This window comes from Macaca mulatta, chromosome 12 (genome assembly GCF_049350105.2).
Source record: "Macaca mulatta isolate MMU2019108-1 chromosome 12, T2T-MMU8v2.0, whole genome shotgun sequence".
Lineage (NCBI taxonomy): Eukaryota > Metazoa > Chordata > Mammalia > Primates > Cercopithecidae > Macaca > Macaca mulatta.
This window is the reverse complement of record NC_133417.1, coordinates 34,526,847-34,552,589: the sequence shown is the minus strand read 5'-3', so window position 1 is coordinate 34,552,589 and position 25,743 is coordinate 34,526,847.

The following is a 25,743-nucleotide window of genomic DNA, read 5'->3' as shown; positions in this document are numbered from 1 at the left end:
GGAAATATCCTCCCGTAACAAAGAGAAAGAAGCTTTCTGAGAAACTTCTTTGTGTTCTGTGAAATCATCTCACAGAGTTACAGCTTTCCCCTCAAGAAGCCTTTCGCTAAGACAGTTCTTGTGGAATTGGCAAAGTGATATTTGGAAGCCCTTAGAGGGCTATGGTGAAAAAGGAAATATCCTCCGATGCAATCTGGAAAGAAGCTTTCTGAGAAACTGCTCTGTTATATGTGACTTCCACTCACAGAGTTACATCTGTATTTCGTGGATCTTTTTGCTAGCCTTATTTCTGTGGAATCTGAGAACAGATATTTCGGATCCCTTTGAAGACTATAGGGCCAAAGGAAATATCCTCTCATAACAAAGAGAAAGAAGCTTTCTGAGAAACTTCTTTGTGTTCTGTGAAATCATCTCATAGAGTTACAGCTTTCCCCTCAAGAAGCCTTTCGCTAAGACAGTTCTTGTGGAATTGGCAGAGTGATATTTGGAAGCCCATAGAGGGCTATGGTGAAAAAGGAAATATCCTCCGATGAAATCTGGAAAGAAGCTTTCTGAGAAACTGCTCTGTGATATGAGACTTCCACTCACAGAGTTACATCTGTATTTCGTGGATCTCTATGCTAGCCTTATTTCTGTGGAATCTGAGAACAGATATTTCGGATCCCTTTGAAGACTATAGGGCCAAAGGAAATATCCTCCCATAACAAAGAGAAAGAAGCTTTCTGAGAAACTTCTTTGTGTTCTGTGAAATCATCTCATAGAGTTACAGCTTTCCCCTCAAGAAGCCTTTCGCTAAGACAGTTCTTGTGGAATTGGCCAAGTGATACTCGGAAGCCCAAAGAGGGCTATGGTGAAAAAGGAAATATCCTCCGATGAAATCTGGAAAGAAGCTTTCTGAGAAACTGCTCTGTGATATGTGACTTCCACTCACAGAGTTACATCTGTATTTCGTGGATCTCTTTGCTAGCCTTATTTCTGTGGAATCTGAGAACAGATATTTCGGATCCCTTTGAATACTATAGGGCCAAAGGAAATATCCTCCGATAACAAAGAGAAAGAAGCTCTCTGAGAAACTTCTTTGTGTTCTGTGAAATCATCTCACAGAGTTACAGCTTTCCCTTCAAGAAGCCTTTCGCTAGGACTGTTCTTGTGGAATTGGCAAAGTGATATTTGGAAGCCCGTAGAGGGCTATGGTGAAAAAGGAAATATCCTCCGATGAAATCTGGAAAGAAGCTTTCTGAGAAACTGCTCTGTGATATGTGACTTCCACTCACAGAGTTACATCTGTGTTTCGTGGATCTCTTTGCTAGCCTTATTTCTGTGGAAACTGAAAGCAGATATTTAGAATCCCTTTGAAGACTATAGGGCCAAAGGAAATATCCTCCCATAACAAAGAGAAAGAAGCTTTCTGAGAAACTTCTTTGTGTTCTGTGAAATCATCTCACAGAGTTACAGCTTTCCCCTCAAGAAGCCTTTCGCTAAGACAGTTCTTGTGGAATTGGCAAAGTGATATTCGGAAGCCCAGAGAGGGCTATGGTGAAAAAGGAAATATCCTCCGATGACATCTGGAAAGAAGCTTTCTGAGAAACTGCTCTGTGATCTGTGACTTCCACTCACAGAGTTACATCTGTATTTCGTGGATCTCTTTGCTAGCCTTATTTCTGTGGAATCTGAGAAGAGATATTTCGGATCCCTTTGAAGACTATAGGGCCAAAGGAAATATCCTCCCATAACAAAGAGAAAGAAGCTTTCTGAGAAACTTCTTTGTGTTCTGTGAAATCATCTCACAGAGTTAGAGTTTTCCCTTCAAGAATCCTTTCGCTAGGACAGTTCTTGTGGAATTGGCAAAGTGATATTTGGAAGCCCATAGAGGGCGATGGTGAAAAAGGAAATATCCTCCGATGAAATCTGGAAAGAAGCTTTCTGAGAAACTGCTCTGTGATATGTGACTTCCACTCACAGAGTTACATCTGTATTTCGTGGATCTCTTTGCTAGCCTTATTTCTGTGGAATCTGAAAGCAGATATTTAGAATCCCTTTGAAGACTATAGGGCCAAAGGAAATATCCTCCCGTAACAAAGAGAAAGAAGCTTTCTGAGAAACTTCTTTGTGTTCTGTGAAATCATCTCACAGAGTTACAGCTTTCCCCTCAAGAAGCCTTTCGCTAAGACAGTTCTTGTGGAATTGGCAAAGTGATATTTGGAAGCCCTTAGAGGGCTATGGTGAAAAAGGAAATATCCTCCGATGCAATCTGGAAAGAAGCTTTCTGAGAAACTGCTCTGTTATATGTGACTTCCACTCACAGAGTTACATCTGTATTTCGTGGATCTTTTTGCTAGCCTTATTTCTGTGGAATCTGAGAACAGATATTTCGGATCCCTTTGAAGACTATAGGGCCAAAGGAAATATCCTCTCATAACAAAGAGAAAGAAGCTTTCTGAGAAACTTCTTTGTGTTCTGTGAAATCATCTCATAGAGTTACAGCTTTCCCCTCAAGAAGCCTTTCGCTAAGACAGTTCTTGTGGAATTGGCAGAGTGATATTTGGAAGCCCATAGAGGGCTATGGTGAAAAAGGAAATATCCTCCGATGAAATCTGGAAAGAAGCTTTCTGAGAAACTGCTCTGTGATATGAGACTTCCACTCACAGAGTTACATCTGTATTTCGTGGATCTCTATGCTAGCCTTATTTCTGTGGAATCTGAGAACAGATATTTCGGATCCCTTTGAAGACTATAGGGCCAAAGGAAATATCCTCCCATAACAAAGAGAAAGAAGCTTTCTGAGAAACTTCTTTGTGTTCTGTGAAATCATCTCATAGAGTTACAGCTTTCCCCTCAAGAAGCCTTTCGCTAAGACAGTTCTTGTGGAATTGGCCAAGTGATACTCGGAAGCCCAAAGAGGGCTATGGTGAAAAAGGAAATATCCTCCGATGAAATCTGGAAAGAAGCTTTCTGAGAAACTGCTCTGTGATATGTGACTTCCACTCACAGAGTTACATCTGTATTTCGTGGATCTCTTTGCTAGCCTTATTTCTGTGGAATCTGAGAACAGATATTTCGGATCCCTTTGAATACTATAGGGCCAAAGGAAATATCCTCCGATAACAAAGAGAAAGAAGCTCTCTGAGAAACTTCTTTGTGTTCTGTGAAATCATCTCACAGAGTTACAGCTTTCCCTTCAAGAAGCCTTTCGCTAGGACTGTTCTTGTGGAATTGGCAAAGTGATATTTGGAAGCCCGTAGAGGGCTATGGTGAAAAAGGAAATATCCTCCGATGAAATCTGGAAAGAAGCTTTCTGAGAAACTGCTCTGTGATATGTGACTTCCACTCACAGAGTTACATCTGTGTTTCGTGGATCTCTTTGCTAGCCTTATTTCTGTGGAAACTGAAAGCAGATATTTAGAATCCCTTTGAAGACTATAGGGCCAAAGGAAATATCCTCCCATAACAAAGAGAAAGAAGCTTTCTGAGAAACTTCTTTGTGTTCTGTGAAATCATCTCACAGAGTTACAGCTTTCCCCTCAAGAAGCCTTTCGCTAAGACAGTTCTTGTGGAATTGGCAAAGTGATATTCGGAAGCCCAGAGAGGGCTATGGTGAAAAAGGAAATATCCTCCGATGACATCTGGAAAGAAGCTTTCTGAGAAACTGCTCTGTGATCTGTGACTTCCACTCACAGAGTTACATCTGTATTTCGTGGATCTCTTTGCTAGCCTTATTTCTGTGGAATCTGAGAAGAGATATTTCGGATCCCTTTGAAGACTATAGGGCCAAAGGAAATATCCTCCCATAACAAAGAGAAAGAAGCTTTCTGAGAAACTTCTTTGTGTTCTGTGAAATCATCTCACAGAGTTAGAGCTTTCCCTTCAAGAATCCTTTCGCTAGGACAGTTCTTGTGGAATTGGCAAAGTGATATTTGGAAGCCCATAGAGGGCGATGGTGAAAAAGGAAATATCCTCCGATGAAATCTGGAAAGAAGCTTTCTGAGAAACTGCTCTGTGATATGTGACTTCCACTCACAGAGTTACATCTGTATTTCGTGGATCTCTTTGCTAGCCTTATTTCTGTGGAATCTGAAAGCAGATATTTAGAATCCCTTTGAAGACCATAGAGCCAAAGGAAATATCCTCCCATAACAAAGAGAAAGAAGCTTTCTGAGAAACTTCTTTGTGTTCTGTGAAATCATCTCACAGAGTTACAGCTTTCCCCTCAAGAAGCCTTACGTTAAGACAGTTCTTGTGGAATTGGCAAAGTGATATTTGGAAGCCCATAGAGGGCTATGGTGAAAAAGGAAATATCCTCCGATGAAATCTGGAAAGAAGCTTTCTGAGAAACTGCTCTGTGATATGTGACTTCCACTCACAGAGTTACATCTGTATTTCGTGGATCTCTTTGCTAGCCTTATTTCTGTGGAATCTGAGAACAGATATTTCGATTCCCTTTGAAGACTATAGGGCCAAAGGAAATATCCTCCGATAACAAAGAGAAAGAAGCTTTCTGAGAAACTTCTTTGTGTTCTGTGAAATCATCTCACAGAGTTACAGCTTTCCCTTCAAAAAGCCTTTCGCTAGGACAGTTCTTGTGGAATTGGCAAAGTGATATTTGGAAGCCCATAGAGGGCTATGGTGAAAAAGGAAATATCCTCAGATGAAATCTGGAAAAAAGCTTTCTGAGAAACTGCTCTGTGATATGAGACTTCCACTCACAGAGTTACATCTGTATTTCGTGGATCTCTATGCTAGCCTTATTTCTGTGGAATCTGAGAACAGATATTTCGGATCCCTTTGAAGACTATAGGGCCAAAGGAAATATCCTCCGATAACAAAGAGAAAGAAGCTTTCTGAGAAACTTCTTTGTGTTCTGTGAAATCATCTCATAGCGTTACAGCTTTCCCCTCAAGAAGCCTTTCGCTAAGACAGTTCTTGTGGAATTGGCAAAGTGATATTTGGAAGCCCATAGAGGGCTATGGTGAAAAAGGAAATATCCTCCGATGAAATCTGGAAAGAAGCTTTCTGAGAAACTGCTCTGTGATATGTGACTTCCACTCACAGAGTTACATCTGTATTTCGTGGATCTCTTTGCTAGCCTTATTTCTGTGGAATCTGAGAACAGATATTTCGGATCCCTTTGAAGACTATAGGGCCAAAGGAAATATCCTCCCATAACAAAGAGAAAGAAGCTTTCTGAGAAACTTCTTTGTGTTCTGTGAAATCATCTCATAGAGTTACAGCTTTCCCCTCAAGAAGCCTTTCGCTAAGACAGTTCTTGTGGAATTGGCAAAGTGATATTTGGAAGCCCATAGACGGCTATGGTGAAAAAGGAAATATCCTCCGATGAAATCTGGAAAGAAGCTTTCTGAGAAACTGCTCTGTGATATGTGACTTCCACTCACAGAGTTACATCTGTATTTCGTGGATCTCTTTGCTAGCCTTATTTCTGTGGAATCTGAGAACAGATATTTCGGATCCCTTTGAATACTATAGGGACAAAGGAAATATCCTCCGATAACAAAGAGAAAGAAGCTTTCTGAGAAACTTCTTTGTGTTCTGTGAAATCATCTCACAGAGTTACAGCTTTCCCCTCAAAAAGCCTTTCGCTAAGACAGTTCTTGTGGAATTGGCAAAGTGATATTTGGAAGCCCATAGAGGGCTATGGTGAAAAAGGAAATATCCTCCGATGAAATCTGGAAAGAAGCTTTCTGAGAAACTGCTCTGTGATATGTGACTTCCACTCACAGAGTTACATCTGTATTTCGTGGATCTCTTTGCTAGCCTTATTTCTGTGGAATCTGAGAACAGATATTTCGGATCCCTTTGAAGACTATAGGGCCAAAGGAAATATCCTCCCATAACAAAGAGAAAGAAGCTTTCTGAGAAACTTCTTTGTGTTCTGTGAAATCATCTCATAGAGTTACAGCTTTCCCCTCAAGAAGCCTTTCGCTAAGACAGTTCTTGTGGAATTGGCAGAGTGATATTCGGAAGCCCAGAGAGGGCTATGGTGAAAAAGGAAATATCCTCCGATGAAATCTGGAAAGAAGCTTTCTGAGAAACTGCTCTGTGATATGTGACTTCCACTCACAGAGTTACATCTGTATTTCGTGGATCTCTTTGCTAGCCTTATTTCTGTGGAATCTGAGAACAGATATTTCGGATCCCTTTGAAGACTATAGGGCCAAAGGAAATATCCTCCGATAACAAAGAAAAAGAAGCTTTCTGAGAAACTTCTTTGTGTTCTGTGAAATCATCTCCCAGAGTTACAGCTTTCCCCTCAAGAAAACTTTCGCTAAGACAGTTCTTGTGGTATTGGCAAAGTGATACTTGGAAGCCCATAGAGGGCTAAGGTGAAAAAGGAAATATCCTCCGATGAAATCTGGAAAGAAGCTTTCTGAGAAACTGCTCTGTGATATGTGACTTCCACTCACAGAGTTACATCTGTATTTCGTGGATCTCTTTGCTAGCCTTATTTCTGTGGAATCTGAAAACAGATATTTCGGATCCCTTTGAAGACTATAGGGCCAAAGGAGATATCCTCCGATAACAAAGAGAAAGAAGCTTTCTGAGAAACTTCTTTGTGTTCTGTGAAATCATCTCATAGAGTTAGAGCTTTCCCCTGAAGAAGCCTTTCGCTAAGACAGTTCTTGTGGAATTGGCAAAGTGATATTTGGAAGCCCATAGAGGGCTATGGTGAAAAAGGAAATATCCTCAGATGAAATCTGGAAAGAAGCTTTCTGAGAAACTGCTCTGTGATATGTGACTTCCACTCACAGAGTTACATCTGAATTTCGTTGATCTCTTTGCTAGCCTTATTTCTGTGGAATCTGAGAACAGATATTTCGGATCCCTTTGAAGACTAAGGGTCAAAGGAAATATCCTCCGATAACAAAGAGAAAGAAGCTTTCTGAGAAACTGCTTTGTGTTCTGTGAAATCATCTCACAGAGTTACAGCTTTCTCCTCAAGAAGCCTTTCGCTAAGACAGTTCTTGTGGAATTGGCAAAGTGATATTTGGAAGCCCATAGAGGGCTATGGTGAAAAAGAAAATATCCTCCGATTAAATCTGGAAAGAAGCTTTGTGAGAAACTGCTCTGGGATATGTGACTTCCACTCACAGAGTTACATCTGTATTTCGTGGATCTCTTTGCTAGCCTTATTTCTGTGGAATCTGAGAACAGATATTTCGGATCCCTTTGAACACTATAGGGCCAAAGGAAATATCCTCCCATAACAAAGAGAAAGAAGCTTTCTGAGAAACTTCTTTGTGTTCTGTGAAATCATCTCACAGAGTTACAGCTTTTCCCTCAAGAAGCCTTTCGCTAAGACAGTTCTTGTGGAATTGGAAAAGTGATATTTGGAAGCCCATAGAGGGCTATGGTGAAAAAGGAAATATCCTCAGATGAAATCAGCAAAGAAGCTTTCTGAGAAACTGCTCTGTGATATGTGACTTCCACTCACCGAGTTACATCTGTATTTCGTGGATCTCTTTGCTAGCCTTATTTCTGTGGAATCTGAGAACAGATATTTGGGATCCCTTTTCAGACTATAGGGCCAAAGGAAATATCCTCCGATAACAAAGAAAAAGAAGCTTTCTGAGAAACTTCTTTGTGTTCTGTGAAATCATCTCACAGAGTTACACCTTTCCCCTCAAGAAGCCTTTCGTTAAGACAGTTCTTGTGGTATTGCCAAAGTGATATTTGGACGCCCATAGAGGGCTATGGTGAAAAAGGAAATATCCTCCGATGAAATCTGGAAAGAAGCTTTCTGAGAAACTGCTCTGTGATCTGTGACTTCCACTCACAGAGTTACATCTGTATTTCGTGGATCTCTTTGCTAGCCTTATTTCTGTGGAATCTGAGAACAGATAATTCGGATCCCCTTGAAGACTATAGGGCCAAAGGAAATATCCTCCGATAACAAAGAGAAAGAAGCTTTCTGAGAAACTTCTTTGTGTTCTGTGAAATCATCTCTCAGAGTTACAGCTTTCCCCTCAAGAAGCCTTTCGCTAAGACAGTTCTTGTGGAATTGGCAAAGTGATACTTGGAAGCCCATAGAGGGCTAAGGTGAAAAAGGAAATATCCTCCGATGAAATCTGGAAAGAAGCTTTCTGAGAAACTGCTCTGTGATATGTGACTTCCACTCACAGAGTTACATCTGTATTTCGTGGATCTCTTTGCTAGCCTTATTTCTGTGGAATCTGAGAACAGATATTTCGGATCCCTTTGAAGACTATAGGGCCAAAGGAGATATCCTCCGATAACAAAGAGAAAGAAGCTTTCTGAGAAACTTCTTTGTGTTCTGTGAAATCATCTCATAGAGTTAGAGCTTTCCCCTGAAGAAGCGTTTCGCTAAGACAGTTCTTGTGGAATTGGCAAAGTGATGTTTGGAAGCCCATAGAGGGCTATGGTGAAAAAGGAAATATCCTCAGATGAAATCTGGAAAGAAGCTTTCTGAGAAACTGCTCTGTGATATGTGACTTCCACTCACAGAGTTACATCTGAATTTCGTGGATCGCTTTGCTAGCCGTATTTCTGTGGAATCTGAGAACAGATATTTCGGATCCCTTTGAAGACTAAGGGCCAAAGGAAATATCCTCCGATAACAAAGAGAAAGAAGCTTTCTGAGAAACTTCTTTGTGTTCTGTGAAATCATCTCACAGAGGTACAGCTTTCTCCTCAAGAAGCCTTTCGCAAAGACAGTTCTTGTGGAATTGGCAAAGCGATATTTGGAATCCCTTAGAGGGCTACGGTGAAAAAGGAAATATCTTCCGATGAAATCTGGAATGAAGCTTTCTGAGAAACTGCTCTGTGATATGAGACTTCCACTCACAGAGTTACATCTGTATTTCGTGGATCTCTTTGCTAGCCTTATTTCTGTGGAATCTGAGAACAGATATTTCGGATCCCTTTGAACACTGTAGGGCCAAAGGAAATATCCTCCCATAACAAAGAGAAAGAAGCTTTCTGAGAAAATTCTTTGTTTTCTGTGAAATAATCTCGCAGAGTTACAGCTTTACCCACAAGAAGCCTTTCGCTAAGACAGTTCTTGTGGAATTGGCAAAGTGATATTTGGAAGCCCATAGAGGGCTATGGAGAAAAAGGAAATATCCTCCGATGAAATCTGGAAAGAAGCTTTCTGAGAAACTGCTCTGTGATATGTGACTTCCACTCACAGATTTACATCTGTATTTCGTGGATCTCTTTGCTAGCCTTATTTCTGTGGAATCTGAGAACAGATATTTCGGATCCCTTTGAAGACTATAGGGCCAAAGGAAATATCCTCCGATAACAAAGAGAAAGAAGCTTTCTGAGAAACTTCTTTGTGTTCTGTGAAATCATCTCACAGAGTTACAGCTTTCCCCTCAAGAAGCCTTTCGCTAAGACAGTTCTTGTGGAATTGGCAAAGTGATATTTGGAAGCCCCTAGAGTGCTATGGTGAAAAAGGAAATATCTTCCCATGAAATCTGGAAAGAAGCTTTCTGAGAAACGGCTCTGTGATATGAGACTTCCACTCACAGAGTTACATCTGTATTTCGTGGATCTCTTTGCTAGCCTTATTTCTGTGGAATCTGAGAACAGATATTTCGGATCCCTTTGAAGACTATAGGGCCAAAGGAAATATCCTCCCATAACAAAGAGAAAGAAGCTTTCTGAGAAACTTCTTTGTGTTCTGTGAAATCAACACCCAGAGTTACAGCTTTCCCCTCAAGAAGCCTTTCGCTAAGACAGTTCTTGTGGAATTGGCAAAGTGATATTTGGAAGCCCATAGAGGGCTATGGTGAAAAAGAAAATATCCTCCGATGAAATCTGGAAAGAAGCTTTCTGAGAAACTGCTCTGAGATATGTGACTTCCACTCACAGAGTTACATCTGTATTTCGTGGATCTCTTTGCTAGCCTTATTTCTGTGGAATCTGAGAACAGATATTTCGGATCCCTTTGAACACTATAGGGCCAAAGGAAATATCCTCCCATAACAAAGAGAAAGAAGCATTCTGAGAAACTTCTTTGTGTTCTGTGAAATCATCTCACAGAGTTACAGCTTTTCCCTGAAGAAGCCTTTCGCTAAGACAGTTCTTGTGGAATTGGCAAAGTGATATTTGGAAGCCCATAGAGGGCTATAGTGAAAAAGGAAATCCTCAGATGAAATCAGCAAAGAAGCTTTCTGAGAAACTGCTCTGTGATATGTGACTTCCACTCACAGAGTTACATCTGTATTTCGTGGATCTCTTTGCTAGCCTTATTTCTGTGGAATCTGAGAACAGATATTTGGGATCCCTTTTCAGACTATAGGGCCAAAGGAAATATCCTCCGATAACAAAGAAAAAGAAGCTTTCTGAGAAACTTCTTTGTGTTCTGTGAAATCATCTCCCAGAGTTACAGCTTTCCCCTCAAGAAAACTTTCGCTAAGACAGTTCTTGTGGTATTGGCAAAGTGATACTTGGAAGCCCATAGAGGGCTAAGGTGAAAAAGGAAATATCCTCCGATGAAATCTGGAAAGAAGCTTTCTGAGAAACTGCTCTGTGATATGTGACTTCCACTCACAGAGTTACATCTGTATTTCGTGGATCTCTTTGCTAGCCTTATTTCTGTGGAATCTGAGAACAGATATTTCGGATCCCTTTGAAGACTATAGGGCCAAAGGAGATATCCTCCGATAACAAAGAGAAAGAAGCTTTCTGAGAAACTTCTTTGTGTTCTGTGAAATCATCTCATAGAGTTACAGCTTTCCCCTGAAGAAGCCTTTCGCTAAGACAGTTCTTGTGGAATTGGCAAAGTGATATTTGGAAGCCCATAGAGGGCTATGGTGAAAAAGGAAATATCCTCAGATGAAATCTGGAAAGAAGCTTTCTGAGAAACTGCTCTGTGATATGTGACTTCCACTCACAGAGTTACATCTGAATTTCGTTGATCTCTTTGCTAGCCTTATTTCTGTGGAATCTGAGAACAGATATTTCGGATCCCTTTGAAGACTAAGGGTCAAAGGAAATATCCTCCGATAACAAAGAGAAAGAAGCTTTCTGAGAAACTTCTTTGTGTTCTGTGAAATCATCTCACAGAGTTACAGCTTTCTCCTCAAGAAGCCTTTCGCTAAGACAGTTCTTGTGGAATTGGCAAAGTGATATTTGGAAGCCCATAGAGGGCTATGGTGAAAAAGAAAATATCTTCCGATTAAATCTGGAAAGAAGCTTTCTGAGAAACTGCTCTGGGATATGTGACTTCCACTCACAGAGTTACATCTGTATTTCGTGGATCTCTTTGCTAGCCTTATTTCTGTGGAATCTGAGAACAGATATTTCGGATCCCTTTGAACACTATAGGGCCAAAGGAAATATCCTCCCGTAACAAAGAGAAGGAAGCTTTCTGGGAAACTTCTTTGTGTTCTGTGAAATCATCTCACAGAGTTACAGCTTTTCCCTCAAGAAGCCTTTCGCTAAGACAGTTCTTGTGGAATTGGCAAAGTGATATTTGGAAGCCCATAGAGGGCTATGGTGAAAAAGGAAATACCCTCAGATGAAATCAGCAAAGAAGCTTTCTGAGAAACTGCTCTGTGATATGTGACTTCCACTCACAGAGTTACATCTGTATTTCGTGGATCTCTTTGCTAGCCTTATTTCTGTGGAATCTGAGAACAGATATTTCGGATCCCTTTGAAGACTATAGGGCCAAAGGAAATATCCTCCGATAACAAAGAGAAAGAAGCTTTCTGAGAAACTTCTTTGTGTTCTGTGAAATCATCTCTCAGAGTTACAGCTTTCCCCTCAAGAAGCCTTTCGCTAAGACAGTTCTTGTGGAATTGGCAAAGTGATACTTGGAAGCCCATAGAGGGCTAAGGTGAAAAAGGAAATATCCTCCGATGAAATCTGGAAAGAAGCTTTCTGAGAAACTGCTCTGTGATATGTGACTTCCACTCACAGAGTTACATCTGTATTTCGTGGATCTCTTTGCTAGCCTTATTTCTGTGGAATCTGAGAACAGATATTTCGGATCCCTTTGAAGACTATAGGGCCAAAGGAGATATCCTCCGATAACAAAGAGAAAGAAGCTTTCTGAGAAACTTCTTTGTGTTCTGTGAAATCATCTCATAGAGTTAGAGCTTTCCCCTGAAGAAGCCTTTCGCTAAGACAGTTCTTGTGGAATTGGCAAAGTGATATTTGGAAGTCCATAGAGGGCTATGGTGAAAAAGGAAATATCCTCAGATGAAATCTGGAAAGAAGCTTTCTGAGAAACTGCTCTGTGATATGTGACTTCCACTCACAGAGTTACATCTGAATTTCGTGGATCTCTTTGCTAGCCGTATTTCTGTGGAATCTGAGAACAGATATTTCGGATCCCTTTGAAGACTAAGGGCCAAAGGAAATATCCTCCGATAACAAAGAGAAAGAAGCTTTCTGAGAAACTTCTTTGTGTTCTGTGAAATCATCTCACAGAGTTACAGCTTTCTCCTCAAGAAGCCTTTCGCAAAGACAGTTCTTGTGGAATTGGCAAAGTGATATTTGGAATCCCTTAGAGGGCTATGGTGAAAAAGGAAATATCTTCCGATGAAATCTGGAATGAAGCTTTCTGAGAAACTGCTCTGTGATATGAGACTTCCACTCACAGAGTTACATCTGTATTTCGTGGATCTCTTTGCTAGCCTTATTTCTGTGGAATCTGAGAACAGATATTTCGGATCCCTTTGAACACTATAGGGCCAAAGGAAATATCCTCCCATAACAAAGAGAAAGAAGCATTCTGAGAAACTTCTTTGTGTTCTGTGAAATCATCTCACAGAGTTACAGCTTTTCCCTGAAGAAGCCTTTCGCTAAGACAGTTCTTGTGGAATTGGCAAAGTGATATTTGGAAGCCCATAGAGGGCTATAGTGAAAAAGGAAATATCCTCAGATGAAATCAGCAAAGAAGCTTTCTGAGAAACTGCTCTGTGATATGTGACTTCCACTCACAGAGTTACATCTGTATTTCGTGGATCTCTTTGCTAGCCTTATTTCTGTGGAATCTGAGAACAGATATTTGGGATCCCTTTTCAGACTATAGGGCCAAAGGAAATATCCTCCGATAACAAAGAAAAAGAAGCTTTCTGAGAAACTTCTTTGTGTTCTGTGAAATCATCTCCCAGAGTTACAGCTTTCCCCTCAAGAAAACTTTCGCTAAGACAGTTCTTGTGGTATTGGCAAAGTGATACTTGGAAGCCCATAGAGGGCTAAGGTGAAAAAGGAAATATCCTCCGATGAAATCTGGAAAGAAGCTTTCTGAGAAACTGCTCTGTGATATGTGACTTCCACTCACAGAGTTACATCTGTATTTCGTGGATCTCTTTGCTAGCCTTATTTCTGTGGAATCTGAGAACAGATATTTCGGATCCCTTTGAAGACTATAGGGCCAAAGGAGATATCCTCCGATAACAAAGAGAAAGAAGCTTTCTGAGAAACTTCTTTGTGTTCTGTGAAATCATCTCATAGAGTTACAGCTTTCCCCTGAAGAAGCCTTTCGCTAAGACAGTTCTTGTGGAATTGGCAAAGTGATATTTGGAAGCCCATAGAGGGCTATGGTGAAAAAGGAAATATCCTCAGATGAAATCTGGAAAGAAGCTTTCTGAGAAACTGCTCTGTGATATGTGACTTCCACTCACAGAGTTACATCTGAATTTCGTTGATCTCTTTGCTAGCCTTATTTCTGTGGAATCTGAGAACAGATATTTCGGATCCCTTTGAAGACTAAGGGTCAAAGGAAATATCCTCCGATAACAAAGAGAAAGAAGCTTTCTGAGAAACTTCTTTGTGTTCTGTGAAATCATCTCACAGAGTTACAGCTTTCTCCTCAAGAAGCCTTTCGCTAAGACAGTTCTTGTGGAATTGGCAAAGTGATATTTGGAAGCCCATAGAGGGCTATGGTGAAAAAGAAAATATCTTCCGATTAAATCTGGAAAGAAGCTTTCTGAGAAACTGCTCTGGGATATGTGACTTCCACTCACAGAGTTACATCTGTATTTCGTGGATCTCTTTGCTAGCCTTATTTCTGTGGAATCTGAGAACAGATATTTCGGATCCCTTTGAACACTATAGGGCCAAAGGAAATATCCTCCCGTAACAAAGAGAAGGAAGCTTTCTGAGAAACTTCTTTGTGTTCTGTGAAATCATCTCACAGAGTTACAGCTTTTCCCTCAAGAAGCCTTTCGCTAAGACAGTTCTTGTGGAATTGGCAAAGTGATATTTGGAAGCCCATAGAGGGCTATGGTGAAAAAGGAAATACCCTCAGATGAAATCAGCAAAGAAGCTTTCTGAGAAACTGCTCTGTGATATGTGACTTCCACTCACAGAGTTACATCTGTATTTCGTGGATCTCTTTGCTAGCCTTATTTCTGTGGAATCTGAGAACAGATATTTGGGATCCCTTTTCAGACTATAGGGCCAAAGGAAATATCCTCCGATAACAAAGAAAAAGAAGCTTTCTGAGAAACTTCTTTGTGTTCTGTGAAATCATCTCACAGAGTTACACCTTTCCCCTCAAGAAGCCTTTCGTTAAGACAGTTCTTGTGGTATTGGCAAAGTGATATTTGGACGCCCATAGAGGGCTATGGTGAAAAAGGAAATATCCTCCGATGAAATCTGGAAAGAAGCTTTCTGAGAAACTGCTCTGTGATCTGTGACTTCCACTCACAGAGTTACATCTGTATTTCGTGGATCTCTTTGCTAGCCTTATTTCTGTGGAATCTGAGAACAGATATTTCGGATCCCTTTGAAGACTATAGGGCCAAAGGAAATATCCTCCGATAACAAAGAGAAAGAAGCTTTCTGAGAAACTTCTTTGTGTTCTGTGAAATCATCTCTCAGAGTTACAGCTTTCCCCTCAAGAAGCCTTTCGCTAAGACAGTTCTTGTGGAATTGGCAAAGTGATACTTGGAAGCCCATAGAGGGCTAAGGTGAAAAAGGAAATATCCTCCGATGAAATCTGGAAAGAAGCTTTCTGAGAAACTGCTCTGTGATATGTGACTTCCACTCACAGAGTTACATCTGTATTTCGTGGATCTCTTTGCTAGCCTTATTTCTGTGGAATCTGAGAACAGATATTTCGGATCCCTTTGAAGACTATAGGGCCAAAGGAGATATCCTCCGATAACAAAGAGAAAGAAGCTTTCTGAGAAACTTCTTTGTGTTCTGTGAAATCATCTCATAGAGTTAGAGCTTTCCCCTGAAGAAGCCTTTCGCTAAGACAGTTCTTGTGGAATTGGCAAAGTGATATTTGGAAGTCCATAGAGGGCTATGGTGAAAAAGGAAATATCCTCAGATGAAATCTGGAAAGAAGCTTTCTGAGAAACTGCTCTGTGATATGTGACTTCCACTCACAGAGTTACATCTGAATTTCGTGGATCTCTTTGCTAGCCGTATTTCTGTGGAATCTGAGAACAGATATTTCGGATCCCTTTGAAGACTAAGGGCCAAAGGAAATATCCTCCGATAACAAAGAGAAAGAAGCTTTCTGAGAAACTTCTTTGTGTTCTGTGAAATCATCTCACAGAGTTACAGCTTTCTCCTCAAGAAGCCTTTCGCAAAGACAGTTCTTGTGGAATTGGCAAAGTGATATTTGGAATCCCTTAGAGGGCTATGGTGAAAAAGGAAATATCTTCCGATGAAATCTGGAATGAAGCTTTCTGAGAAACTGCTCTGTGATATGAGACTTCCACTCACAGAGTTACATCTGTATTTCGTGGATCTCTTTGCTAGCCTTATTTCTGTGGAATCTGAGAACAGATATTTCGGATCCCTTTGAAGACTATAGGGCCAAAGTAAATATCCTCCGATAACAAAGAGAAAGAAGCTTTCTGAGAAAATTCTTTGTTTTCTCTGAAATAATCTCGCAGAGTTACAGCTTTACCCACAAGAAGCCTTTCGCTAAGACAGTTCTTGTGGAATTGGCAAAGTGATATTTGGAAGCCCATAGAGGGCTATGGAGAAAAAGGAAATATCCTCCGATGAAATCTGGAAAGAAGCTTTCTGAGAAACTGCTCTGTGATATGTGACTTCCACTCACAGATTTACATGTGTATTTCGTGGATCTCTTTGCTAGCCTTATTTCTGTGGAATCTGAGAACAGATATTTCGGATCCCTTTGAAGACTATAGGGCCAAAGGAAATATCCTCCGATAACAAAGAGAAAGAAGCTTTCTGAGAAACTTCTTTGTGTTCTGTGAAATCATCTCACAGAGTTACAGCTTTCCCCTCAAGAAGCCTTTCGCTAAGACAGTTCTTGTGGAATTGGCAAAGTGATATTTGGAAGCCCCTAGAGTGCTATGGTGAAAAAGGAAATATCTTCCCATGAAATCTGGAAAGAAGCTTTCTGAGAAACGGCTCTGTGATATGAGACTTCCACTCACAGAGTTACATCTGTATTTCGTGGATCTCTTTGCTAGCCTTATTTCTGTGGAATCTGAGAACAGATATTTCGGATCCCTTTGAAGACTATAGGGCCAAAGGAAATATCCTCCCATAACAAAGAGAAAGAAGCTTTCTGAGAAACTTCTTTGTGTTCTGTGAAATCAACTCCCAGAGTTACAGCTTTCCCCTCAAGAAGCCTTTCGCTAAGACAGTTCTTGTGGAATTGGCAAAGTGATATTTGGAAGCCCATAGAGGGCTATGGTGAAAAAGAAAATATCCTCCGATGAAATCTGGAAAGAAGCTTTCTGAGAAACTGCTCTGGGATATGTGACTTCCACTCACAGAGTTACATCTGTATTTCGTGGATCTCTTTGCTAGCCTTATTTCTGTGGAATCTGAGAACAGATATTTCGGATCCCTTTGAACACTATAGGGCCAAAGGAAATATCCTCCCATAACAAAGAGAAAGAAGCATTCTGAGAAACTTCTTTGTGTTCTGTGAAATCATCTCACAGAGTTACAGCTTTCCCCTCAAGAAGCCTTTCGCTAAGACAGTTCTTGTGGAATTGGCAAAGTGATATTTGGAAGCCCATAGAGGGCTATAGTGAAAAAGGAAATATCTTCCCATGAAATCTGGAAAGAAGCTTTCTGAGAAACTGCTCTGTGATATGTGACTTCCACTCACAGAGTTACATCTGTATTTCGTGGATCTCTTTGCTAGCCTTATTTCTGTGGAATCTGAGAACAGATATTTGGGATCCCTTTTCAGACTATAGGGCCAAAGGAGATATCCTCCGATAACAAAGAGAAAGAAGCTTTCTGAGAAACTTCTTTGTGTTCTGTGAAATCATCTCATAGAGTTAGAGCTTTCCCCTGAAGAAGCCTTTCGCTAAGACAGTTCTTGTGGAATTGGCAAAGTGATATTTGGAAGCCCATAGAGGGCTATGGTGAAAAAGGAAATATCCTCAGATGAAATCTGGAAAGAAGCTTTCTGAGAAACTGCTCTGTGATATGTGACTTCCACTCACAGAGTTACATCTGAATTTCGTGGATCTCTTTGCTAGCCTTATTTCTGTGGAATCTGAGAACAGATATTTCGGATCCCTTTGAAGACTAAGGGTCAAAGGAAATATCCTCCGATAACAAAGAGAAAGAAGCTTTCTGAGAAACTTCTTTGTGTTCTGTGAAATCATCTCACAGAGTTACAGCTTTCTCCTCAAGAAGCCTTTCGCTAAGACAGTTCTTGTGGAATTGGCAAAGTGATATTTGGAATCCCTTAGAGGGCTATGGTGAAAAAGGAAATATCTTCCGATGAAATCTGGAATGAAGCTTTCTGAGAAACTGCTCTGTGATATGAGACTTCCACTCACAGAGTTACATCTGTATTTCGTGGATCTCTTTGCTAGCCTTATTTCTGTGGAATCTGAGAACAGATATTTCGGATCCCTTTGAAGACTATAGGGCCAAAGTAAATATCCTCCGATAACAAAGAGAAAGAAGCTTTCTGAGAAAATTCTTTGTTTTCTGTGAAATCATCTCCCAGAGTTACAGCTTTCCCCACAGGAAGCCTTTCGCTAAGACAGTTCTTGTGGAATTGGCAAAGTGATATTTGGAAGCCCATAGAGGGCTATGGTGAAAAAGAAAATATCCTCCGATGAAATCTTGAAAGAAGCTTTCTGAGAAACTGCTCTGGGATATGTGACTTCCACTCACAGAGTTACATCTGTATTTCGTGGATCTCTTTGCTAGCCTTATTTCTGTGGAATCTGAGAACAGATATATCGGATTCCTTTGAAGACTATAGGGCCAAAGGAAATATCCTCCCATAACAAAGAGAAAGAAGCTTTCTGAGAAACTTCTTTGTGTTCTTTGAAATCATCTCACAGAGTTACAGCTTTCCCCTCAAGAAGCCTTTCGTTAAGACAGTTCTTGTGGTATTGGCAAAGTGATATTTGGAAGCCCATAGAGGGCTATGGTGAAAAAGGAAATATCCTCGAATTAACTCTGGAAAGAAGCTTTCTGGGAAATTGCTCTGTGATATGTGACTTCGACTCACAGAGTTACATCTGTATTTCGTGGATCTCTTTGCTAGCCTTATTTCTGTGGAATCTGAGAACAGATATTTCGGATCCCTTTTCAGACTATAGGGCGAAAGTAAATATCCTCCCATAACAAAGAGAAAGAAGCTTTCTGAGAAACTTCTTTGTGTTCTATGAAATCATCTTACAGAGTTACAGCTTTCCTCTGAAGAAGCCTTTCGCTAAGACAGTTCTTGTTGAATTGGCAAGGTGATATTTGGAAGCCCATAGAGGGCTATCTTGAAAAAGGAAATATCCTCCGATGAAATCTGGAAAGAAGCTTTCTGAGAAACTGCTCTGTGATATCTGACTTCCACTCACAGAGTTACATCTGTATTTCGTGGATCTCTTTGCTAGCCTTATTTCTGTGGAATCTGAGAACAGATATTTCCGATCCCTTTGAAGACAATATGGCCAAAGGAAATATCCTCCGATAACAAAGAGAAAGAAGCTTTTTGAGAAACTTCTTTGTGTTCTGTGAAATCATCTCACAGAGTTACAGCTTTACCCACAAGAAGTCTTTCGCTAAGACAGTTCTTGTGGAATTGGCAAAGTGATATTTGGAAGCCCTTAGAGGGCTATGGTGAAAAAGGAAATAATCTCCAATGAAATCTGGATAGAAGCTTTCTGAGAAACTGCTCTGTGATATGTGACTTCCACTCACAGAGTTACATCTGTATTTCGTGGATCTCTTTGCTAGCCTTATTTCTGTGGAATCTGAGAACAGATATTTCGGAACCCTTTGAAGACTATAGGGCCAAAGGAAATATCCTCCGATAACAAAGAGAAAGAAGCTTTCTGAGAAACTTCTTTTTGTTCTGTGAAATCATCTCATAGAGTTACAGCTTTCCCCTCCAGAATCCTTAGTCTAAGACAGTTCTTGTGGAATTGGCAAAGTGATATTTGGAAGCCCATAGAGGGCTATGGTGAAAAAGGAAATATCCTCAGATGAAATCTGGAAAGAAGCTTTCTGAGAAACTGCTCTGTGATATGTGACTTCCACTCACAGAGTTACATCTGTATTTCCTGGATCTCTTTGCTAGCCTTATTTCTGTGGAATCTGAGAACAGATATATCGGATCCCTTTGAACACTATAGGGCCAAAGGAAATATCCTCCGATAACAAAGAGAAAGAAGCTTTCTGAGAAACTTCTTTGTGTTCTGTGAAATCATCTCACATAGTTACAGCTTTCCTTTCAAGAAGCCTTTCGCTAAGACAGTTCTTGTGGAATTGGCAAAGTGATATTTGGAAGCCCATAGACGGCTATGGTGAAAAAGGAAATATCCTCCGATGAAATCTGGAAAGAAGCATTCTGAGAAACTGCTCTGTGATATGAGACTTCCACTCACAGCGTTACATCTGTATTTTGTGGATCTCTTTGCTAGCCTTATTTCTGTGGAATCTGAGAACAGATATTTCGGATCCCTTTGAAGACTATAGGGCCAAAGGAAATATCCTCCGATAACAAAGAGAAGAAGCTTTCTGAGAAACTTCTTTGTGTTCTGTGAAATCATCTCCCAGAGATACAGCTTTCCACTCAAGAAGACTTTCGCTAAGACAGTTCTTGTGGAATTGGCAAAGTGATATTTGGAAGCCTATAGAGGGCTATCTTGAAAAAGGGAATATCCTCCGATGAAATCTGGAAAGAAGCATTCTGAGAAACTGCTCTGTGATATGAGACTTCCACTCACAGAGTTTCATCTGTATTTCGTGGATCTCTTTGCTAGCCTTATTTCTGTGGAGTCTGAGAACAGATATTTCGGATCCCTTTGAAGACTATAGGGCCAAAGGAAATATCCTCCGATAACAAAGAGAAAGAAGCTTTCTGAGAAACTTCTTTGTGTTCTGTGAAATCATCTCATAGAGTTAGAGCTTTCCCCTGAAGAAGCCTTTCGCTAAGACAGTTCTTGTGGAATTGGCAAAGTGATATTTGGAAGCCCATAGAGGGCTATGGTGAAAAAGGAAATATCCTCAGATGAAATCTGGAAAGAAGCTTTCTGAGAAACTGCTCTGTGATATGTGACTTCCACTCACAGAGTTACATCTGAATTTCGTTGATCTCTTTGCTAGCCTTATTTCTGTGGTATCTGAGAACAGATATTTCGGATCCCTTTGAAGACTAAGGGTCAAAGGAAATATCCTCCGATAACAAAGAGAAAGAAGCTTTCTGAGAAACTTCTTTGTGTCCTGTGAAATCATCTCACAGAGTTACAGCTTTCTCCTCAAGAAGCCTTTCGCTAAGACAGTTCTTGTGGAATTGGCAAAGTGATATTTGGAAGCCCATAGAGGGCTATGGTGAAAAAGAAAATATCCTCCGATTAAATCAGGAAGGAAGCTTTCTGAGAAACTGCTCTGGGATATGTGACTTCCACTCACAGAGTTACATCTGTATTTCGTGGATCTCTTTGCTAGCCTTATTTCTGTGGAATCTGAGAACAGATATTTCGGATCCCTTTGAACACTATAGGGCCAAAGGAAATATCCTCCCATAACAAAGAGAAAGAAGCTTTCTGAGAAACTTCTTTGTGTTCTGTGAAATCATCTCACAGAGTTACAGCTTTTCCCTCAAGAAGCCTTTCGCTAAGACAGTTCTTGTGGAATTGGCAAAGTGATATTTGGAAGCCCATAGAGGGCTATGGTGAAAAAGGAAATATCCTCAGATGAAATCAGCAAAGAAGCTTTCTGAGAAACTGCTCTGTGATATGTGACTTCCACTCACAGAGTTACATCTGTATTTCGTGGATCTCTTTGCTAGCCTTATTTCTGTGGAATCTGAGAACAGATATTTCGGATCCCTTTTCAGACTATAGGGCCAAAGGAAATATCCTCCGATAACAAAGAAAAAGAAGCTTTCTGAGAAACTTCTTTGTGTTCTGTGAAATCATCTCACAGAGTTACACCTTTCCCCTCAAGAAGCCTTTCGTTAAGACAGTTCTTGTGGTATTGGCAAAGTGATATTTGGACGCCCATAGAGGGCTATGGTGAAAAAGGAAATATCCTCCGATGAAATCTGGAAAGAAGCTTTCTGAGAAACTGCTCTGTGATCTGTGACTTCCACTCACAGAGTTACATCTGTATTTCGTGGATCTCTTTGCTAGCCTTATTTCTGTGGAATCTGAGAACAGATATTTCGGATCCCTTTGAAGACTATAGGGCCAAAGGAAATATCCTCCGATAACAAAGAGAAAGAAGCTTTCTGAGAAACTTCTTTGTGTTCTGTGAAATCATCTCTCAGAGTTACAGCTTTCCCCTCAAGAAGCCTTTCTCTAAGACAGTTCTTGTGGAATTGGCAAAGTGATACTTGGAAGCCCATAGAGGGCTAAGGTGAAAAAGGAAATATCCTCCGATGAAATCTGGAAAGAAGCTTTCTGAGAAACTGCTCTGTGATATGTGACTTCCACTCACAGAGTTACATCTGTATTTCGTGGATCTCTTTGCTAGCCTTATTTCTGTGGAATCTGAGAACAGATATTTCGGATCCCTTTGAAGACTATAGGGCCAAAGGAGATATCCTCCGATAACAAAGAGAAAGAAGCTTTCTGAGAAACTTCTTTGTGTTCTGTGAAATCATCTCATAGAGTTAGAGCTTTCCCCTGAAGAAGCCTTTCGCTAAGACAGTTCTTGTGGAATTGGCAAAGTGATATTTGGAAGCCCATAGAGGGCTATGGTGAAAAAGGAAATATCCTCAGATGAAATCTGGAAAGAAGCTTTCTGAGAAACTGCTCTGTGATATGTGACTTCCACTCACAGAGTTACATCTGAATTTCGTTGATCTCTTTGCTAGGCTTATTTCTGTGGTATCTGAGAACAGATATTTCGGATCCCTTTGAAGACTAAGGGTCAAAGGAAATATCCTCCGATAACAAAGAGAAAGAAGCTTTCTGAGAAACTTCTTTGTGTTCTGTGAAATCATCTCACAGAGTTACAGCTTTCTCCTCAAGAAGCCTTTCGCTAAGACAGTTCTTGTGGAATTGGCAAAGTGATATTTGGAAGCCCATAGAGGGCTATGGTGAAAAAGAAAATATCCTCCGATTAAATCTGGAAAGAAGCTTTCTGAGAAACTGCTCTGGGATATGTGACTTCCACTCACAGAGTTACATCTGTATTTCGTGGATCTCTTTGCTAGCCTTATTTCTGTGGAATCTGAGAACAGATATTTCGGATCCCTTTGAACACTATAGGGCCAAAGGAAATATCCTCCCATAACAAAGAGAAAGAAGCTTTCTGAGAAACTTCTTTGTGTTCTGTGAAATCATCTCACAGAGTTACAGCTTTTCGCTCAAGAAGCCTTTCGCTAAGACAGTTCTTGTGGAATTGGCAAAGTGATATTTGGAAGCCCATAGAGGGCTATGGTGAAAAAGGAAATATCCTCAGATGAAATCAGCAAAGAAGCTTTCTGAGAAACTGCTCTGTGATATGTGACTTCCACTCACAGAGTTACATCTGTATTTCGTGGATCTCTTTGATAGCCTTATTTCTGTGGAATCTGAGAACAGATATTTCGGATCCCTTTTCAGACTATAGGGCCAAAGGAAATATCCTCCGATAACAAAGAAAAAGAAGCTTTCTGAGAAACTTCTTTGTGTTCTGTGAAATCATCTCACAGAGTTACACCTTTCCCCTCAAGAAGCCTTTCGTTAAGACAGTTCTTGTGGTATTGGCAAAGTGATATTTGGACGCCCATAGAGGGCTATGGTGAAAAAGGAAATATCCTCCGATGAAATCTGGAAAGAAGCTTTCTGAGAAACTGCTCTGTGATCTGTGACTTCCACTCACAGAGTTACATCTGTATTTCGTGGATCTCTTTGCTAGCCTTATTTCTGTGGAATCTGAGAACAGATATTTCGGATCCCTTTGAAGACTATAGGGCCAAAGGAAATATCCTCCGATAACAAAGAGAAAGAAGCTTTCTGAGAAACTTCTTTGTGTTCTGTGAAATCATCTCTCAGAGTTACAGCTTTCCCCTCAAGAAGCCTTTCGCTAAGACAGTTCTTGTGGAATTGGCAAAGTGATACTTGGAAGCCCATAGAGGGCTAAGGTGAAAAAGGAAATATCCTCCGATGAAATCTGGAAAGAAGCTTTCTGAGAAACTGCTCTGTGATATGTGACTTCCACTCACAGAGTTACATCTGTATTTCGTGGATCTCTTTGCTAGCCTTATTTCTGTGGAATCTGAGAACAGATATTTCGGATCCCTTTGTAGACTATAGGGCCAAAGGAGATATCCTCCGATAACAAAGAGAAAGAAGCTTTCTGAGAAACTTCTTTGTGTTCTGTGAAATCATCTCATAGAGTTAGAGCTTTCCCCTGAAGAAGCCTTTCGCTAAGACAGTTCTTGTGGAATTGGCAAAGTGATATTTGGAAGCCCATAGAGGGCTATGGTGAAAAAGGAAATATCCTCAGATGAAATCTGGAAAGAAGCTTTCTGAGAAACTGCTCTGTGATATGTGACTTCCACTCACAGAGTTACATCTGAATTTCGTTGATCTCTTTGCTAGCCTTATTTCTGTGGTATCTGAGAACAGATATTTCGGATCCCTTTGAAGACTAAGGGTCAAAGGAAATATCCTCCGATAACAAAGAGAAAGAAGCTTTCTGAGAAACTTCTTTGTGTTCTGTGAAATCATCTCACAGAGTTACAGCTTTCTCCTCAAGAAGCCTTTCGCTAAGACAGTTCTTGTGGAATTGGCAAAGTGATATTTGGAAGCCCATAGAGGGCTATGGTGAAAAAGAAAATATCCTCCGATTAAATCTGGAAAGAAGCTTTCTGAGAAACTGCTCTGGGATATGTGACTTCCACTCACAGAGTTACATCTGTATTTCGTGGATCTCTTTGCTAGCCTTATTTCTGTGGAATCTGAGAACAGATATTTCGGATCCCTTTGAACACTATAGGGCCAAAGGAAATATCCTCCGATAACAAAGAGAAAGAAGCTTTCTGAGAAACTTCTTTGTGTTCTGTGAAATCATCTCACAGAGTTACAGCTTTCCCATCAAGAAGTCTTTCGCTAAGACAGTTCTTGTGGAATTGGCAAAGTGATATTTGGAAGCCCTTAGAGGGCTATGGTGAAAAAGGAAATAATCTCCAATGAAATCTGGATAGAAGCTTTCTGAGAAACTGCTCTGTGATATGTGACTTCCACTCACAGAGTTACATCTGTATTTCGTGGATCTCTTTGCTAGCCTTATTTCTGTGGAATCTGAGAGCAGATATTTAGAATCCCTTTGAAGGCTATAGGGCCAAAGGAAATATCCTCCCATAACAAAGAGAAAGAAGCTTCCTGAGAAACTTCTTTGTGTTCTGTGAAATCATCTCACAGAGTTACAGCTTTCCCCTCAAGAAGCCTTTCGCTAAGACTGTTCTTGTGGAATTGGCAAAGTGATATTTGGAAGCCCTTAGGGGGCTAAGGTGAAAAAGGAAATATCCTCCGATGAAATCTGGACAGAAGCTTTCTGAGAAACTGCTCTATGATATGTGACTTCCACTCACAGAGTTACATCTGTATTTCGTGGATCTCTTTGCTAGCCTTATTTCTGTGGAATCTGAGAACAGATATTTCGGAACCCTTTGAAGACTATAGGGCCAAAGGAAATATCCTCCGATAACAAAGAGAAAGAAGCTTTCTGAGAAACTTCTTTGTGTTCTGTGAAATCATCTCACATAGTTACAGCTTTCCTTTCAAGAAGCCTTTCGCTAAGACAGTTCTTGTGGAATTGGCAAAGTGATATTTGGAAGCCCATAGACGGCTATGGTGAAAAAGGAAATATCCTCCGATGAAATCTGGAAAGAAGCATTCTGAGAAACTGCTCTGTGATATGAGACTTCCACTCACAGCGTTACATCTGTATTTCGTGGATCTCTTTGCTAGCCTTATTTCTGTGGAATCTGAGAACAGATATTTCGGATCCCTTTGAAGACTATAGGGCCAAAGGAAATATCCTCCGATAACAAAGAGAAGAAGCTTTCTGAGAAACTTCTTTGTGTTCTGTGAAATCATCTCCCAGAGTTACAGCTTTCCACTCAAGAAGCCTTTCGCTAAGACAGTTCTTGTGGAATTGGCAAAGTGATATTTGGAAGCCTATAGAGGGCTATCTTGAAAAAGGAAATATCCTCCGATGAAATCTGGAAAGAAGCATTCTGAGAAACTGCTCTGTGATATGAGACTTCCACTCACAGAGTTTCATCTGTATTTCGTGGATCTCTTTGCTAGCCTTATTTCTGTGGAGTCTGAGAACAGATATTTCGGATCCCTTTGAAGACTATAGGGCCAAAGGAAATATCCTCCGATAACAAAGAGAAAGAAG